The sequence below is a fragment of the Strix aluco genome, chromosome 29 (assembly GCF_031877795.1).
Source record: "Strix aluco isolate bStrAlu1 chromosome 29, bStrAlu1.hap1, whole genome shotgun sequence".
NCBI classification, from domain to species: domain Eukaryota; kingdom Metazoa; phylum Chordata; class Aves; order Strigiformes; family Strigidae; genus Strix; species Strix aluco.
The window spans coordinates 1,128,810-1,148,277 of NC_133959.1; the positions used below are offsets into that span (position 1 = coordinate 1,128,810).

General features: G+C 49.6%; 1 protein-coding gene across 8 annotated transcripts in view; it reads left to right on the forward strand.

The window, feature by feature from the left end:
• The window catches only part of GNG7 (G protein subunit gamma 7), a 77,620-nt gene that overhangs the window by 29,449 nt on the left and 28,703 nt on the right, over positions 1–19,468 (forward strand). Inside the window, exon 1 of one of the 8 annotated variants that reach the window (XM_074809032.1) lies at positions 8,800–8,887. The exons of the other annotated variants lie outside the window; for them this stretch is intronic. The gene's annotated coding sequence lies outside the window, so the exon portion shown is untranslated. Of the gene's footprint in view, positions 1–8,799; positions 8,888–19,468 lie in introns of those variants that run through there. 8 annotated transcript variants of the gene reach the window in all.

Genomic DNA, 19,468 nt, shown 5'->3' on the forward strand with positions numbered 1-19,468 from the left:
TGAAATGCAAATCGCTGAGAGGGTGCAGGGGATTTAGGTGAATAATCCAGCTGTCAATTGTTTCTGTAATTGATTTCCAACTTTCTAGTGTGAAAACCCTCGATCTCTTCTTATCTGGATCTCGTTGAATTTGTGCTTTCAAGTTGCGGAACAGAGTTGCATAGGCATATTGTCATTAAACAGGCTTGCTTGTTCTTTATCTACTTTTTCTAAGTATAGATATATGTAAAAGTGCCTAAACAGCACTAACTTTACATATTTCCAGCTGGTTTCCCATCCCAGCTCCGGGTGCACATACAGCTGCTCTCTCGCTGCCGTCTGGACAGGCTTGCATTCCTCAGCCCTGAGGCCAGCATTCCTCTGCTCCTCTGCACCAGCTCATTTGTTTAGTATTTGTTTAAATTCTGAATCCCAGAACTGTCTCCAGATCACTTAAGCTACCAGACACCTTTATTAGTTGTACATACAGCCCCCACCCTTTGGCATTTTACATCTTGTTCATACTTATTCAAATAAAATGGATATTGGCAACTTTCAGTTGCTTGTTGCTGTAGTTCACTGGAATTAATCTGGAATCCCCAAATGCCATTTGATTGAGTAAAGGCAGTTGCAGTTTGCTTATTAGGCACTCGGCTATTTCAGTTAAAAATCTGAAAGGAAAGTTGCTTTTTTTAACGTCTTGATGGCAGCTTGGACTGGAGAAATCTCCTCTGTTTTGGGTTTCTCCTTCTCCGCTCTGTGTACACAGGAGCTAATACGTGAGCTGTTTTTTCCTTAGAATTCAGCTTTTCTGCCAGTCCAGTCCAGAGAGACTCAGTGTTACTGTCACATGCTCCCAGCTGTACAAGGCCACGGGGAAAATGTGTGTGCAAAAGTTTCTGGTAAGAGCCAGATTAGTCAGCAATTAGCTTGGGTGCCCTGCTTCTAAACCTGGAGTGCATCTCTGCTTTCTACCTGGTGCTTTCCTCAGCTTGATTTATTGTTAGTAACTATTTGATGGAGATGGATAGTCCACGTCCCCCAGGTCAGACCAACCTTCGTCTGGGGGAAAAACAAACCAGCCCCAAACCCCAGACAATTCATCCCATTCCTCAATGCCTTTGATAGAATTCTGAACTTAGTTCAGCTCCAGCCCAGGCTGGAGGCACCAGGGCAGCAGCGTTGGAATTCTTCATCTTTTTAAAAACTAGACGTAAGTAGGTTTTTATTAATCTGGACGTTCAGTGTAACCACGAGGACATGGTCGGGACGGTGCCAGGCGCAGTAAATCATTGATCTGGAAGAAACAGGCACCCCCAGTACAAACAAACGAAGAACTTGAACTTTCCTTGGAAGCCACCTGTCGGAATGTTACCGTAGCCCGATGATGAAATGTGATCGATTCGCAGGATTTGGAAGCGTTCCAACAGGGCTCTGACTGTTAATAGCCAGAGGTTGGACAAAGCCTGATTTAACTGTATTGCATCATCTGTACTAGGAGCTTCTTAAACCTGAATCTTCTGGGACTTGTCTTTGCTTCTCCTGGTCTTGGCTTCGGTAGCGCTGACCTGAAGGGATGCTTTATTTCCTCGGCAGATCTCAAATCTGTTTTGGTGTTTCTGCAGATAGTCCCCAGGCTGGGGACAGCTTTTGGTTCTATACAAAATACCTGCTAAGAATAACTTTGCAGAGCATCTGCAACGGAATACAAAAAACCCCTCAGTAACATGAGGATAGGCAGTTTCGTCCAAGAAATTTCCTTATAAAGTATTGCAACGGCTGCAGAGCCTTGCCAACAGGAGTGGCCCGCGCTGCCAGTAATTTCTCTCCTTTTCCTTTCCCTGTTGCAGTAAAGCCCGTGCTGCTGCCAAAGTCCCACCCACTGCACCGCGATCGATGCAAAAAGTGTGGAGATGGAAGATCCACAGTACACAGATTTTTTTTTTTTTTTTTTTTTTTTTTTTATGCCTGGCTTTGGAACTGGAGATGAGGAGAGGGTAGTTCTGCCGAGCAGTTGTGGAGGGCCCACACTGCCACTTGTAATCCTATTGCAGCCAGCCCCAGGAACAAAAGGGAACGGTTCCTTCGCGTGCTGAACACTTGCTGCCCCTCCTCATTGGTTTCACTGTGGGGGGGAAAAAAAAAAAGTGTGAGTCATGTAAACTGCTTTTGCAAGTCTTTGCCTCTGCAAACCAGTCCGGCTCTTCATTTTTCTTTTACTCTGCGAGGAAAAGTGGCTAAAAACACATTAACTGCTAGTTTTTGTGGGATGGCAGCTAAACATCCAAACTCTTCTTGAAGCTCTGTAAGAAACCTTTCCCTTTCTTTTTGAATTATTGCACTTGAACTAGGCAGCACAAAAGCCTTCATCCTAGCACGTGCTGCTGCGATGGAGCTGCTGGGGGTTAGCTTTGGGGACGCAAGCTTTGGGAAGCTCAGATCTGTCAAGAATGACCAAAGCTTGTCATGCTTTGGCGCGAGGAACAATGGGAAGTATTTTGGGGCTGTCCTCTTGAAGCTTGGTTCCTTTTAAAAAGCGAAGCAGATCAGCTCGGAAGGCAGAAATTCAGATTTTTGGGCTTGTACCCTCCAGGGTTCTCTCGTCTGCAGCTGCAGGAGCTGCCCCAGTCCTTGGTTGGAGGGGAGTTGACTCTGATGCAGGGCTGGGGGCTTTTATGTCATGGCTGCGTGTTGGAGCAGCCACAGAGTGAAAGTTGTTCATGTTTTGCAGTAAACCTCGTGGTCAGCAAAAAAAGGTTACTCAGTCTGCAAACACATTATGCGGGCTTTGAGATAAACTGTAATTCAACCCTTTAGGTTGTCTTGAGCAGGTTTTTTTGTTAGTTTGCTCCCTACTGACGATGAATGTATCTTACAAAATATTTGGTGGGGTTTTTAATGGCTTGAAATTATCTCAGGACTTTTTGCAGTGTCATGTGAGATTGCGCCAGGTGATCCGTGGAGGAATAATCGTTAACTTCTGCATTGTGCGAAGGATTTCTTTGGGTTAGCTGCTGGTCCTTGTGCAAGCACATTTACAGCTTTATCAGCATGGACAGGAATCCTGTCTCCTCGGTGACAAATGCTGTTTTCTGTCTGTGTCTGAGTGCTTTGTTAAAATTTACAGTGGCCTCGAAGGAAAAGAAGGTCGGTTGTTTTCCCAAGGTCGTGCAGGAAAGCTCTGGAGGAGCCTGGGCCGCAGCCTTCGGGTCTGTGGTTTCACCTCGGGGCTCTCCTTGCTCACTGTGTAGCTCTGAAATGGAGGGTGAGAGTGACTGACTCAGAGGACCCACTTATTTTTTAACTACACTGTGTGCCTCTGCAGAACTGGGCATGACTGGCTGTTCTCTGAGGCGGGCATTAAAGCAACTTTGCTCAGAAAATGCGCCGGGGAACGTGGTGATCTTGGAAGAAGGCTGGAATAAACCAGGCTGCTGCCTTCCCGGGGTTGCTGTGCTCAGAGTCGAGCTGACAGGTGAATTTGTGCCCTGTCTCTGGTGCTCGTATTTAAAAACCAAAAACAAAACCAACCCACTTCTAAATGCAACAGCTGCTGCTCAAAGTTGGATTGCATTTGAACGAGGACAGGACTTTCAGTTCTCCACATCTAATTTGAGCTCAGCGAGGCGCTCAGAGCGTTTTCTTAGATGCTCATCCAGCACCACTTAATGACACCTGATTTCTCAGAAGGTCCCTCTCATGTTCCTGGCTGACAGCTGAGTTGTCACATTTTTCCCCAGTCTGTAATTTGTCGGTGATGGACCATTCTTTGATGTCCCTTCTCTTCACCTCTCTTCTACACGTGACCTTACAAACCAGCTTTCTTTCCCTCCTATGTGCTCGAAATGCTTTTCTAAGAATTTACTTTCTGCAGCATGTGCAAAACTCCTCTGCATTTTTAATCAGACACAATCAGCAGTGTGCAGATAAGCAGGGGAAAATTCCGAGATCGTGGCAGTCTCTGTGTATGACTTTTTAGTATAATTGAGATAATCCCAGTTTAACATGTCAAAAAAAGATCTGGGGCAGCGTCCTGATTCTCTCTCTCCAGTGGCCGTGTTCAGATTTCAGTCTCCTAAGAGGTACCTCGAGACGCTGCGATTTTGTGACCCGTTTGTTTTCACAGATTTCTCCTTTCCTCGTACCTCTTAACATCTTCAGTGTTAAGTTTGTATCAGACTAAATTTGGCAATATGAACACACTTTCTGCCAATTTTCCATGAACTGCAGCCTGATGGTGAATTTTCCTCTGTATACAGAGAAGAGACATGAGACTAAAGCTCAAACAACTTTACCTCAAAAATACAGAGTCAGGGTTTGCTTAGTTGGATGTTTAAAGGAAATCTGTTCTGCTGAGCGTATAGACCAACACCAAGCAACTATTTGGTATCTCTGTCACAATCACGAGTCACCCCTAAAACATTCTTTTTGCAGCAGACTTATCAGTAGGTCTCCTCCGAATGCATTCCTGGTCCCTCTGCTCGGGGCTGCCCTCCAGCCGTGTCACGCTGCAGGGCTTTACAGAGCCCGGCCTGTTTGGGTCCGTGTCTCCTTCGCTGCCCTGGGGTCATCCTGACACAATACCGTCCCTCGGTTACACCGAAGGGGAGCTGGGGGGCCTTGATTTTGGGGTACCCCGAAGCGATGGATGCAGCCCTTTGAGGGGGGTGGTTGCAGACCTCTGGGAGACCAGGGAGAGGGTGTGTCCTGGGAGCACCCACTACATTATGCCCGTTAATAGCACCTGCTCTTACCATTTTCTCAAAGCTGGCTTGTCAGTCCAAGGATCTCTTGCTATTTGGCTGAATCGTGGAAAAAGGAGAGGGGAGAACTGATGCAGGGGTTCAGGTTCAGTGGGCAAGACAACGATAAGGGCTAGCTACCCTCATCTCCCGTGGTTAGCTTGAACGAGTGCAGGGCTGTGAGAGCGCGAGCAGCACCAAAAATCTGCTCTATTATAGCTTGAAACAACTTGAGCTGGACGCGACTGAAATGCTGCAGTTGCAGTGGGGGAGTAGCTGCACACATCGCTTGGGGATACGCACGGTGTATTTATTTTTGCTTGGTGGGATCTCTTCCCATTGCTCTCAGATCTGATGCTGCCTTTGGTCTGTCTTTCTCAGTACGGATGTTGCTGTTCGTTCTGCGAATGAGTCGACACCTCTTTGTTTTCCCTAACTTTGGGGAAATGACCTCTGCTTTCCCACAGTCGGGTGCTGGATTTCACAGCTGGCTTCACCAGAACGGGTTTCTAGCCGGTTCCCATTTGAGCATCACATCTGGGAAATGCATTACTGGGTAAGAATGGCTTGAAATAAGGTTCACAGGCCCAACAAGTTCAGTTTAAGGAGCACAGTTGGTTTCGGAGAGCTTGGACCTTGGGCGAAAAGGGTAGTGATGGTCCCTGGGGGACCCTGAAAGGCAGCAGGACGGGAGGTGAGCTCAGAGCTTGAGATGTTTTGGAGTAAACTGCCATAGCGGGAGAGTGGGAACGGCTGCTCCGTTGTCTTTGTGCCAAAACAACACTGGGAGTCTCCCCAGGAGAAATAAAATGGCTTAGGTCCAGTGTTTACAGATGGATGGGGAAGAGCAGCGAGGTGGTTGCAAGCCGTTCACACGGCTGGGGCTGTGTGAATCATCTCGCAGAGTTACCCAGCCCGGCAGGTCATCTGTCTGCCTCGCCTGGGCCCCCTCCCATCGCCTCCCCTGCCATTCCCGCCGTGGGAGGGCAGGGGGAAGATGATGTGGTGAACTCGGTGAGTTTCCTGCGGTTGGGTGACTGAATCAGTGCTCGGTTGTGTTACTCACGCTCCTCGTGTGTCACTAAGCTGCTCTGGCCTCAGCACCCGAAACCTGCTGGTGCCCGGTTGGCACGTGGGGGCAGCCACCCCTGGTACGGCTCTGGAAACTGCCTCAGAGACCAAATCCTGCTCGGCGCTAGGATGCCTGTGAGCGTACCATAACAGCTTGTATGAGAACTATTCCAGAATGCAGTTCCCCTGGCTGTCAGGTTTTCTTAATCTAAGCTGAATTTAGCCTCTTGGAGCCTCAGCCCGCTGCTCCTGGTTTCGATGGAGCCCGGTGGTGATCGTGGGTTTCCGCCCAGGTAGGCAGTGTCCCTCCACCCAAGTCTAAACACCCAGTTTCTTTGAACAGCTTTTGCCTGGGTGCTGTGCCAGCATCCTTTTCCAGAACTCCTAAGTGTGAAACTTGCACTTCGGAAAAAACAGCTGCATTTCAAATGATTTCTCTCTTGTAATACCCAACTGCTTTATTTTTCTTCCCTCTAACAAATAGCAGAATTAATGAGGTTTGCAGGTGATGTGCAGCTAATGGTCTCTGTTAATCCTCGCCCCTTCCTTCCTGTTGCTCTCAGGGCTTGCTCTAGTCTCGAGTGTTCAGGGACTGTAATAATTTGCCTCCTTCACACCACTGCTCCTTCCTAATATTAGACTGAAACTAATAAAGGTATAGCTGTCGTTATTCTGAGCATGCTTTGCCGTAATACTTCACCTGCCAATTAAAATGGTCAGCAAAAGTAGGAAAGCGTAAGATTACGTTAGAACAACAATATTCCTTAATGTTTTCAGCTGTTTCTGTGCCTACTGTAGAATTTCAGCGATGAATATGCTGGTTCATGCCTGCAGCGTGCCATCTCTGGCCGAAATCCCAAGTGACACCCGTATCCCTGAGCATCTCTGGTTTGCAGAGGCTTCACAGAAAAGCCTATTGAATCTCTTTTATAGTCGTTAGCTTACAAACCCATGTCACAAAGTTTGCGGAAGGATTATCCACGTCCAGACATCTTGCTCCTGTTTTCGGCAGCAATTTCCTCTGCGTTCCCCAGCGTAACCTCGATGCCTCCGCTCTGCCCGTTGTCCTGCCGGTGACACCACCGCTCCTCGCGGCGCTGGCGGCTCTTTTACATCCTGCAGGGCTGGCAGGGCGGCGTGGCGGGGAAGCCCTGGGCATCTGAAGACACACAGATCTGTTCCCAGCAGTGGTTACTCCGGGAAGAGCAAGCGTGGACGGATTAATGGCAAACAGAAATGCTATTTACGTGGTTCCAAGCAGAGCAAAAAAAAAAAAAAAAAAAAAGATTGCTCAGAACTGCAACCGTTGCTGGAGCTCGGTTCAGCGCCAGGGCTGTCTGTGTTGGTGGCTGGCTCTGCTCGAGTTTGCACCAGCGGCTAAATCAACAGGCAGTTCAGTGTGATGGAGTTCCAGGAAGGGCCTGAGAAACAGCTTTTTGCTGTGGTTGTGCATTGCCCTCTCTCCCTGACGTGGAGCCCTGAGCTCGCAGCGTCCAGATCTGGGGTCTGCACAGGTCCAGGGCACAGGCCGGCGGCTCCAGCCCGGCTCCAGCTCTGCGAAGGGGAGTGGGAGCGAGCGGCTTAATTCAACAAACTGATGCTTAAGTTTGGCCTTCAAATGTTTTTTGTATGGGGGCTGTTTATGTGGATGATTTCAGGTGGAAAGCTTATGAGTTAGTTGCATCTGAGGCAGCTTTTTCCTCTTTTGGAGCTGATAAAATTATGTTCTTATGGATGAAGAGCTCAAAGCAGCTTTTCGGAAACCGTGTTGATCCAGCTTATGTGCTGCTTAAAATTGTCACGGTGTCAGCAGGTCACTTCACAAGAAACGAATCCAGCGCTTTAAAGAGCCCGTGCGAAGTGCTCTGGGCTGTTTAGCCTACGAGCTGCTCCGCATTCTGGGTTTGCAGGCTTTGCCCTGTGTCCCGCTGCAGGCTCTAGGGCCGGCTGAAGGGGGACACGCCACGACATCGAGGGGTGCAGGAAGAGCGTCGCTGCGCTCCCTCGCGCTGTTCCCGCTCGCACAAATCTCGTCGCGGTCAGCGGGACGAGCGCGGTGCGCGAGCTGGCTGCCCCCGAGGCCGCACCGCAGGCGTGTGGGATCAGCCCCTCGCACTATTTACTTTCCCAGAGGAGAGAAACAGTTGGGAAGTAGTTTAATTCGGGGCTTGTTGGGATAGGTGGGAGGTGGCAAGCAACACCTCGGGTGTTTGTTTCTTGTAATGAGTTTCCCACGTTGTTAGCAAGGCTGTAAATGAGATGGAGAGCTCCTTTCCATGGTCCAGAAATATCGGGTAGTTTAAAGAGACCTGTTTTGTTGCCAGAATATACAAAAGCATTTGTGTGTTGCTCTAAGTTCAGCAGGCCTGGGGCCCTCTGTCTTTGCAAAAGAAGTTGTTGGGTTTAACGTGCTATTAAGAGAAATTTATAATTAGTTTGCTGTTGAGAGCCCACTTCTAACATTTTTGTAGGATCCTAGCTCTGCGTGCTTTTGCGAGTGTCCGATTTAAAGATTTGTTCTCTAACTGCAAATTTATTGTGGGTTGTTTTTTTTTTTTTTTTGCGTTCCTAAAGAGGTGACGGCCGGTGGTGGGATCCACAAACATCCAGCAAAACTCGAACTCCCCGCACTCGAAGCTGTTGTGCAGGCAAGGCTGTCCTATAGAAATAGGCGCAGAAGTAAGACAAAGCTCGAGGTGGAGGAAGGTAACCATGAGGCTTCCATGTGCCCTTGAACCAAGGGGCCAGCTGCCAAACAAGCCAAAAGCAGCAAATACATTTATCATAAATATTAATTATTTGGAAAGGAAAAGGAGGAGAACTGTGGGGTTACTCTTGGTGGTACTCTGCTCTACGACCTGCTCTATGACTCAAGCGTGCCACATGCTTGGTTTTGCCTCCTTTAAAATGTGACGAAGACTTAACTCTAGTGCTTTTAATTAAGAGTTGTTTGTGTTCATCAGTACAGGGTGAAAACAGCCGGAGGGTAGACACAAGCTATCCTCCACATCAGAAGTGAGTCCAACAGATCATATTTTGTCCCTGCGAGACAAAGGCACAGCACAGCGAAGACTGACCGCGTGGCTGTGCTGATGGTGAGTTCATTCCTGTTCAGGGACAGGCTTAGCCTATCTCGCCTGGCTAGGGCTGTAGTAGACCTGGAGAGGTGACAAACATGTTCTTGGTGCGGACCTGTGATGCATTAACCTTTGCTGTTTTCATTTTTTTTTTTTCCCTGGCTGTGCCTGCTGCTATTGAATCTGCCCTTGGCTGATGCTGATTCCCGGGCAGTGCCGTTTTTCCCCAAATAAGAGCTGTAGAGCCTCAGCCCAGTGATCTGACAGCGATGGCAGCGCGCACCGATGACCACGGGAGCTTCTGCTGTTTATCAGGTGGCCGTGGGGCCGTGTGTCAGGCAGTAGCTGTTCAGTGGCAGCGTTAGGCTGTGCCCAGAGGAAACGACAAACCACGCTCCTCTCACTGATATGATGAGCCAAAGCCCAAGTGGGTGCTTAGGTGCTTACCAGTGCACCCTGGTTTCAACAGCCAGGCTCTGTGCTTGTTCCTAATGTAAAGACACCAAACCCCTGGCTTCCAGGCTTCTAGGAAAGTCTGCAGATCTGTGATGATCTCTTTTTTGCAAGGGCAGTGGTGTCAGCAGTGGAAGTTAGCTCGAGGTACTTCGGGGCACAGCACAGCTACCTCAGAGTGCACCTGGCCCGTGCTTTGATTTGTTTGCGCCCACCACAACCTGCCTAAACATCCGTGATACCACCCCTTTCCCTCCTCGAGAGCCTCTTCCTCAGCACAGTTACACGCAGCTGGTGGGGCTGCTCGTTGTCAAGGTAAAGTCATCTCCTGCTGCCTGCCCCCGTCCTGGCTGCCAGGGTGCAGGAAGCAGCACGAGAACAGTGAATCCGATTCAGTTTCTGCTCAAAGATTTGGCACGTCCTGAAACACAACAGCCTCTTCCAGAGGTACGCTGGGATGAATCTGTAAAGCAAGATGTTCCCAGCCTCTTCTGTTGTTTAAGACTTAAGTCATGTAAAGACGAGTTTATGTCTGTTTTATCCATCATCCCCTTTCTAATATACCCAAATCTTAATAACAATCATGTTGTGTCTAAAAGATAAGCTTTTAATACCTTTTGCGAGGACGCCGCCTGTGTTTCACTAGTTAGGGAGGTTCATGTGGAGGCGGCACAGAGCCCGGGGTTTGGTCTGTGTAAAGGGTGGCTGGACACAGCACGGATGCTTCTGCTGCTTACCTGGACGTACCTGCCCTGCCCTTGCAAACAGACTCTGTTCTGGTTTCTCCGTGTGGCCGCGCTGCGTGCCGGGCGCCGAGCGGTGCCTGCCGCTGGCTGCTCGCTGCCTCCACCTCCCCGACCAGGGGCTGCAGAGGATTTAGGAAGCGTGAGCTGATCTCAGGTCCTTTACGCTGTCAAATTAGTATCTATAGGAGAAATGTTTTGTTTAGATACCGACGGATAGAGATTGTACATCAAACTCATGAGATTTGCTGGTGAGTTTTTGTTAATTAGGAAAGTGTTCCTTTAGAATTATCTTTCCTCTTGTCTCCTGCCCCTTTCCTGCTCAGGCAGGAGAACAGCAGCGGCTCTTGGTCTGCAGACAGCCTGCTCTCTGCTCCCCGCTGTCGTCGCGCTTTGCTAGGCCAGACCTGAGCCAGACCTGATCCCGGGTGCTCTCAGCGCAGCGGCAACACCCGGCATTGGCAGCAGCAGCTCCAGCTCTGGGGCCCTGCCGGGAACGGAGGAGATGCTGTAGTAGAGCACACGGGGAAGGAAGGGGTATGTAGGAGTGCAGGGGGGTAATTGAAGATCTGCAGTTCACTGCTTTTCTGTGGTGCTGTTGCCTCCAGAGTCTTGCAGCAGTTTTTCAGTTAAATCGGCCTTTTCAGCACACTCAGACCTCCAGGACAGGTTAACATTCCAGATGGGTGTTGTCCAGCTGTTGGCACACAAGTGAGTGCTGTGTAACTGATGTCCCAGGTTGGAAGGAACAGATGAGATACAGTGGTGATAAGGGAGGAGCCTCAAATCATTTTAATTCCTGGAGCTTTAGAAACCATAAGAACAGTAGCTATGACCCAGCGGGACTGCCCGGTTTCTTGCACATTTTCCCTCCTCTCCTGCTGGCTGCTATCCAGGGTGAGCAGCTTTGCACAGTGGATCTTTAGGCTGATGACCCATCAGCTCTGTAGGGGTTCTGTGTGTAGAGGCCGACCATTTTTGTTGGAAACTCCTCCATTCCTTCGTTTAAGTTCGTGGCTTCAAAACACACTACATGCAAATTAATCCGAATCTGGCAGATTTAGAAAAAAAATCTCTAGTGAGCAGAGGAGCTCTTGATCCTTAATCTGTGGCATTTGTATAGGTGGTGCTGTTCTAATTGCAGGATTCTGCAAAACCAGTTTGTGAGTGTCACAACGAGCAGTTCGGCACAAGCAGAACAGGCTGATGCGGAAGGAGCAGCTCGTTGCGCAGAGCCCGGCGCCGGCGGAGGAGCTGCCTCTGGTCAGGACAGTCTGCGCTGCAGCTGGCTCTGTGCTCGGTCGAAAACAGACAAGTTGTGCACTTGGAACTGGGTCACTGTGTGTTTTCTGGGTTGTGTTTTTCTTGTAGATAAGAGGAGAGTTCTCCAGATGTGCCTGAAAGGAGCGTTAAGATCTGCCAAGAGCTGCGGTGAGACGGTGACAGTGCAGTCAGGGGCTGCTGAGGTTTATCAGCACTGAAGCTGACGGCTTTTTAATCATGCATAGTTTTATTTAGTGGGATTATTTACATGCGCTCAAGTGTTTCCTTTTATCTAGTTTAATTCTGTTGTGGTAAATGGATTCCAAACCAGTGGTGAGAGCACCAGTGGTCGGTGCTGTTTCACTGAAGCTCGTCAGGTCCCTTTTCCAGAGCAAAGCTGCTGGTCTCAGGCCAGGGCTTGAGCTCTCTGCTGTGGCTGGTCCACGTGAATATTAATTGCTTCGCTTTTGTTGTTCTGGAGAACTATACGTAGCAATAACCCAGCCTCTCTAAGATAGCTGTGCGAAAATAGGTTATATATCTCCTTTTTCCTCTTTGTGGTATTCGTTGGGACAGAGCTACAGTGAGCACCCCTGGGACAGGCACTGGTTGTGCCATGCTGAAGGTGCAGCCTGGTCGCTGCCCTTTTATAAGGTGTGTGCTGCTGATCTGCAGTCGAGGAGTTAATCTGGACCATCCAAGGACTGATGTTTATACAAAGTTTAAAGCCAGTGACATTTACCAGGCACTTACTGGCACAGTTGATGGGGAGTCAGTGGATGGGGATTTATTTTTTTAGCTGTCTTTGTTCTGCAGGGTTGCTAATATTCCCAAATGGAGTGTGCTCTTAGCGGCAGCATCTGTGGTGCACAGTCTGACTCATGTGCTCTTTGAGTGAGGATGACAAATGGAGAGCGGAGACAAACAACTCCCCGGGATCAGCGTGCACCGAGAGGGGGGGAAGGAGGGAACGGTCACCTCGGAAGGCATTTCTAATAACGCCCTAATTACTGCCCTCATGTGGGGAAGTTTGGCCTTTTGCTTCTGCAGAAATCTAATTTCGACTCCTTTGGAGGCAGAGGAGGGAAAACGAGCACAAAGGGATTGGAAAACTCTGCAGCTCCTCAGTTCCCTGAGCTCGCGGAGCAGCGTGCCCCCAGTGCACCTCTAAGGCCTTGCCTTGGGTGCTTGAGCCATCTCGGCGTGTTTGCAGCACCCGGGGGCGGTTTGTTGTTGAATACACCCCGCACATGCTTGTCTGACTCACAGCGCTGAATTTCAATCTCCTCCATTCCGGCAGCGGGCTGTCATCCCAGCGCAGCTGCCCAGCAAAGGTACCGCCTGTCCCCTGGCAGCAGCTACAGCCCTGGCAGCAGCACAGGTGGAAACAGCCAGTGCTGACTGTTAAAGGAGCTCAGTCACACTCTTTCTTTTGGTTCATACTCGTTAGGAAATGTTTACCGCACCACACACGGGGTTTTAACCTCGTTTATTCAGCAGGTGAAATGTCAGTGGTGCTCCTGGCCTGTGCAGGGCTCGTGTCGTTACCAGTGAAATGCAACTTCACAAGTGAGCTCTGAAAAATCCAGTCGGAGCTTGAAAGCTGCGTGTTCCCAGCTGGGCCCAGCTGAGACTGGAAGGGCTGGGGAAAACAAACCCAAAGCCCTTGCCCGGGGCCACCTTCTGAGCAAGCGCCTCGGTTGTCACAGCCTCCGTTCTCCTCGTGCCGCTGACGGGTGGGAGCACAGGAGGGATCCGCTCGTCGCTCTCAGTTTTGAAGAGGATTGGGGGCAGGTAGAGGAGTTCCCACACAAACTCTGCTGTGAAGCTGGGGGTACGTGTGTGGGTGGGGAGGTAGGTGAGGTGGTGCTTCCAAATGCCTTTCTGGGAAAGTGAAGTCCTCATTCCGACACTTGTTGAAAGAGGATTGCCTACAGTCATCCTTTTTAGGAATAGATGGTGTGAAATTAAGCTGCCTTGTTTCACTTTGATGTTCCTTTTAATTTTCACTAGAACATACCCATTTGCTCTTCATTTCCCCTATGAAAAATGCTTTTTTAAATTATTCTTTAGAAGAGACCACTAACTGAAAGTAAAACACAGTCTTCAAGAAATTGTACAACTTTGATCACTGAACTTAAAAGCTAGGAAGGAGATGGGATTAGTGCTGTGACTTCTGCAGATAAATATTTGTGAGCATTTGTGACTCGAAGAGAAATTAAAGGGGGAATAAACATCTCTCCTTTGATCAGCTCTCCAGCTCATTAACCTGTTGAATGCAGTATCTGACTGAAGAATTCAAGGCCAGAAGAGGTTCAAGGTGTAGGAAACAATCACAAATCTCTTCCCCTTTCTGCGGACAGTGTTTTTTTTCCTGTGGTATTTTAATTGTAAACACAGCAGGACGCCGTTGGAGCATGTTAAATTACTCAAGGTATCTCTAGCCTTATCCCATCCATAACTTCATTCTGCCCGACGGCCCGAGATGCCTTGAGCTGTACCTCGGGTTGGGCTCGTGCGCGAGGTCTTTGCTCGAGTGCAGCAGTGCTTTTGAATTCGGCTTGGCCGGTGGACCTGGAAGGTCTGGCAGAAGACGGAGATGGCTCCGGCCCTGCGCCGAGCGGCGGGGAGCTGCACGTGAGCCAGCGGTGTCTTCCAGACATCCCGGGGGTCGGCTGGACAGACGGATGGGTCACTCTCCTGGGTGCCGTGTATCAGTTAATACAGCGTGTAGCTTTTCCCGTGCAAAGCTACATCAGAGGTTTAATTTAAGTTCTACTTTCATGATAACCCTTCACTTAATACTGCTCCGGAGCTTTTAAAGCCAGGCCTTACTGGAGAAGACTACCAGCAGCCTGGCCATGGGCTTACCCAAGCGCGGGCATGCGCACGAGGGTATTGCACGTGGAAGCCGACTTCTGCTCCGAGCGCTGGGTCCCAAACGCCTCCCCGAGGGAAGAGGGAAGATCCCCCCCACCTGCTGACGAAGCGTGAGCACGGCTCAAGGGTGTCGTCGTGCCGGAGCCCCGTCGCAGCCTGCAGCCCGCTGGCTTCTCTGCCCGTGCCCCAGGCTGCTCTTCCGGGAGCTTGGGATAGTTCTGCAGAACTTCAGTAGAAAATTAATTTATCTTGTTTTGGCACAGAAGTTGCAGCTTAATTGCCACGCTGTTTATCTTGCTTGAAGCAGAGGCCTGAGAAGTGGGACGTGTTTACAATAAACTTGCAAATAGCCTTGGACAGCTACTGTAGCTCAGATTTAAACCCTTAGAAAGTGATGTCTGCTGCGGAGAGAGTGCAGCAGTGGGTTAAAGCAATTAAAGCAGCCTCTGCACTCCTCCAGCACTTCCCAGATATCTTCAAAGAACTGTAATTTTTGCATTCTGTACACGCAGAACTGGCTCTGCCGCAACGTGGTGATGCTTCTTTCCTGGTACTTAAAGACATTTGTTAATTTGGAGGGGAACTCGTTAGAAGGATTGTGCATTGCGTGGCCTTTTATTGCCTGAACGCTGCAAACGTACGGCCGCAGCCGCTGCAGGAGGCAGTTGTACCGTGGCGGGCCTTCTCCGGGGGGGGGGATGGCTCGGCAGGACGCTGCGCTGGCTTCCGTGGGCCCCGCTCCTCCGCGGCGAGCCAAAGCCCCGGCGGGAAGCCGTGCGGCACGCTGAGCTCTGCCTCGCTTCTGCGGCTCCGGCAGCAAAGTGGAGCTTTTTGTAATTATCTCAGATGCTCTATCTGGAGCTCCGGGCTATGTAGGAGCCAAGAGGCTCACATGGAGCTTTAGCCGTTTATTGCTTTTAACTTTGGGATGCTGCTGCCTTCAAATACACTTCCTCACTTTCTGTAGGTCGACCCAAGGGTTTATTTACTCCAGGAGAACATTAGCTCAACGCTGGCTGGCTTTGCCACCTGACGTATCGCAGTTTCTCTGCTCGTAATTCCGAACCGAATGTCACCGCGCTCGTCCGTCACTCGTGGATTTGAGCAGGCGTTTTGTCATCTTGTCGCTGCCGTAAAATTGCCAACGATTTTAGGTTGGCAGCCAAATCCTAATGTGATGCTGGCGGGAGTGAGGTGGTGGGGGGGTGCTGTTCTCCAGCGATGATCTTTGAGGACCGAGGTATTTGGCGTTAGAAGTGTGCAACGTTGGGTCAAAGTGGCTTTTAAGATGTTTCTCTGATGCTCTGACTCGGAGGAGCAGTTAGGGCTGGTGGTGATGAAGTGGGTGATTGGGGGGTGATAGGAGACTTACAGGATTCCTGCAAAACCCTGTCTGAAGTGTCAGCACTGGTTGGCCAGTGAGCTAATATTAACAATAATAAAAATACTGTAAGACTGGCAGTGGATTTCTTGTTACTGTGTGCCTGTTCTCAGTGCTGTGAGCTCCTTTCAGATGTTAATGGAGTGCTGATCATCTTCTTAATTTCTCTTGCCTTAAACAGCCTCTGGAAAACTTACTAAGCAGAGTCATTTGAAGAGGCTCCTAACATGGAAGCAAACGCCGTGAAGGGAAGGCTCTGTCTTATTCCTACCATCTGTCTCGCCGCACACTCCAGATGATGCAATGTGCTGTATGCTGTATCAAAATAAACCCTTTATTTTTAACAAACTGCATTTAAGACGCTTTAGCAGAATATTCAGCCAATCCCTAAATTTGGGACTGACCTTACTTAATTCCTCAAGGCACGCTACCACACTGTGCATCCTTGGGCGCTGGAGCTGGCACTAACGAGCTGCAGACTCCTACTCTGACATTTCAGAAAATGAGACTCTGTTCCACCGTAGTGCTCAGAGCGGCGCTGACTTACGCTGATTCACGGGGTACAAGCAGTGTTTATCTTCAAAGGACGTGCGTGTGTGCTCACAAGGCTCGACTGTAGAGTAATCTCTAGGACAAATTGAGTTTAGAGCTGAGTCTGGCAGGTCTGGGCGTGAGAGACCAAAGCTTTGGAGACTAAACTGGTGGAAGTGGAGGAGCCGGAGGTGCCATGGCCACCAGCTGGCACCTGGAACGCAGCTCAGCTTCCCTGTGCCCTGCGAGCTGTGGTCAGGTCACTGGAGTATCAGCTGTTCTTTTTCATTACTAGTTTGTTTTATTTTGTTTGCCTGCAGTGTGGGTGGCAGCATGAGATGTGTCATGATTCTCTGAGTGGTTTAATGACTGTTCTCTGCTTTCTTCTCCCTCTGCCAGCTCTCCCCGTTGTCCTGCAGTTATTGCCTTTGTTCTCCTGTGACCAGGCTGGTCATACTACAGCTGGGCTGCTCCGTACGCCCTTCTGACTGCGGAGGCATGCGTAATTAGTCCTTGCTTAAAATCTGTAAGTCAACGCGGAGTGCTCTGAGTGCAGGCTGAGGACTGTTTGCAAGCAGCAGATCTGCTGCTGTCAGACATGTAAAACTGTCAGGTCTAAGCCATGGCTGGTAAACACACCGGCCTTGGGCACGCAAGCTAGCAATAATTGTGGATTTTACTGCTAGACCATTTGGTGGTGTTTTAAAATTTTGCTGAAAGTGCTTGAGCCATAGAAGTGCTGCCTTAACCCCCGGTGGTCTTCAGGATAAGTAGCTTCTCCTGTCTCCAGCCTGCTCCAAACTGTCTCTTTTTTTTTTTTTTTTTTTTCCCTTTTTTGGCTCACTCAGAAGCAAGCCAGAAGCTTGTGTGTGGGATGCTCTAGCAAAAAAACTAGCTTGCTGAAGAGTAGGAGAAAGTTAGCAACAGGCTGCTCTTGCCTGTGATCCTTGACCTGCTGCCCTGTAGTCACTGTAAATCAGTTCCTGTATCAGGGACCTTGAGGGTGTTTGGGAGGTGAATGGGTGAGAGGAAAGCAGGCTGGGCTCGAACCAGTGCTTAAAAACAGTCTTTTCTAGGTGAATGTTCATTTTTTCAGGAATTCGGTTGCTTTTCCTCTTTCTATTCTGGTTACAAAAAAAAAAAAAAAAAGGCAAAGCACCACTTTCCTTCCCATACAACTCAGAGGTATTTTCAGGGCTTGTTTTGTCCATCAGTCAAGAGTGAAATTCAGTATTTACATCTCCTGAGGATGAATGAGGTCAGAGCAAATGTCATCAGTACAGATTCCTGTAGTCCCTATTTATGGAAGCATTTCCTTCCACTTTAATAAGTAAAAACAAGCCGATCTTCCCTTTGCATCAGTCTAGCCGTTGCCCCAGATCAACAGCCTGGGAAGGAGCTCACCAAAAGTCCGTTGCCATCTTCTGCGGTGGTTGAATTCACGTCCTAGTGACCCAGCCGCTTCCCCTGGCACTTCCAGCTCCGCTCTGTGGGATTTACCTGCTGTCAGAGCGATGCCCTTCCCCTGCAAGAACTCGATTTACCTCATTTCACCCTTAACGTGGAGCCGTTCCGCGTGCGATGTCTGCAGCATCCCGAAGCCCTCGGAGGAGGGGATGAATGAACACGCACACTGGATTTATTTGTGTTACTAGTCTTCAGTGACTAACCCACCTGGCTTCTCATTGTCATATTCTGCAAATGCTTTTACCTTTTCTCTCCATCATTTCCTACTTAATAGGAAATACCGGTGCTCTGGAGCGAGCACTTTGCCTTTCCTCCATCAATTACCCACTCATCAACTTGCAGGTCGTAGTTCAGTTACTAAATTGGGTTGTAGCTCCTCCTTTTTCCCCACACCCTTGCTAAAACATCCTCCTGCCTTTGCTGTCACTAAGAGCTTATACCGCAAACTCCAGCTCTGTCAAGACAATTTGTAAGACGCTTTTCTGAGTAAGACTGAAATTTCACCAAAAGGTTGCACCCTTGTGAACATTCTGCTCTTGACTGGGAAAAGCTCTCTCTGTGTAAGCACGCTTCTTACAAAATGAGTAAGTGCAGGGTAAAGTGAACTTTCTCCCCTTGTTGTTAACTTTATTCATAACTGTTTGAAAACCATTGGATGGTCACAGGAGTTTTGAGTGGCAAAGCAGGTTCTGCCTTTCTGTAGCGACTGCGGTGGGAGCGGAGGGTGCTCCGAGCATCACATGGGTCGCTGGGTGCTGCCTGTCACAGCGTGTCCCCAACAATCTCTGCTGTATCCTTGGCAGTTTCCAGAATAATAAATTCCCAGGGAAGAGCGAAGGAATATTGTGCAGCAGCTGAAATGATCCTATTTCAAACCATTTAGGAGGAAAAGTACCTTGTGGATTTAGAAGCAGAAGTCCCACGAGCCGTACTTCTCCATCAGCTCATCCACTGCTGCAGTCAGACAGGGGGGATTTTTCTTGCCCCTTTCCCACCAGAACCTTCCACCGACCCTGCGTGCGGCGGGGAGGAGAGCTTGCACGCCTGGTCCGGGCTCCTCGGGGCTCGAGGAGGCGGCAGCGCCGCTCACTCGCTTCAGATGCCGAGCGGCAAAGCGCGGCTCCGCTCTCCAGCCAGCGCCGGGGCGGCTGCGTGCCGGGGCTGGATCCCGGCCACCCGCGGGAGGAGGAGGAGGAGGAGGAGATGCACGATGCCAAGGACTATACTTGTGCTGCCTAGCAGGCTTTTTTTAGCAATAGTAGCAACTGATATCAACGCAGCTTTTGGCCACCCTGGCAAACCCAAATCGGCATTTTTCACAAAATACTAAATTCCTGCCTTTCTTCCCTTTATTTTTAGTATAGGAGACTCCAGGTAGGTGCAGCACTAATTAATCTTAGCGTGAACGAGAAACTTCAGGCAAATAGCAGCAGTCATTTGAGGTTCTCGTATAGCACGAGGACTTTCCCTTTTTAATATAAACCGCCCTATCTGAGCTAGCTGCTAGGAATAGCCTCTGCCTGCCACCGACGAGGCAGCGCGGGCCTACGCATCATGTCTCTTAATTCCTGCTTTTTGGTGTGAGCCCCTCGGGATGCTGTGGTGGAGCAAGCACTGAGAAATCTGCAGGGCTTCCTCTTGGCTTTCCTGAGACGAGCCTGGTGTGAATCAAATCTCTCGGCGATAACATCAGGCTTTTAGTAGTATCTGCAAGCGGGTCGGGTTGGGTTCCCGTTGTGCAAGGTGCTGATGGAGTTTATGCTTCGGAAAGCTCGCTGTCCCGGTCTGCCCCGCGGTCACCCGCTGCACGGCCTTGAAAACCTGCTCGGAAGAGAGCAGAAATGGGCTGGGAGAGCCGTAGTGCAATCGGCTTCAGGTCTG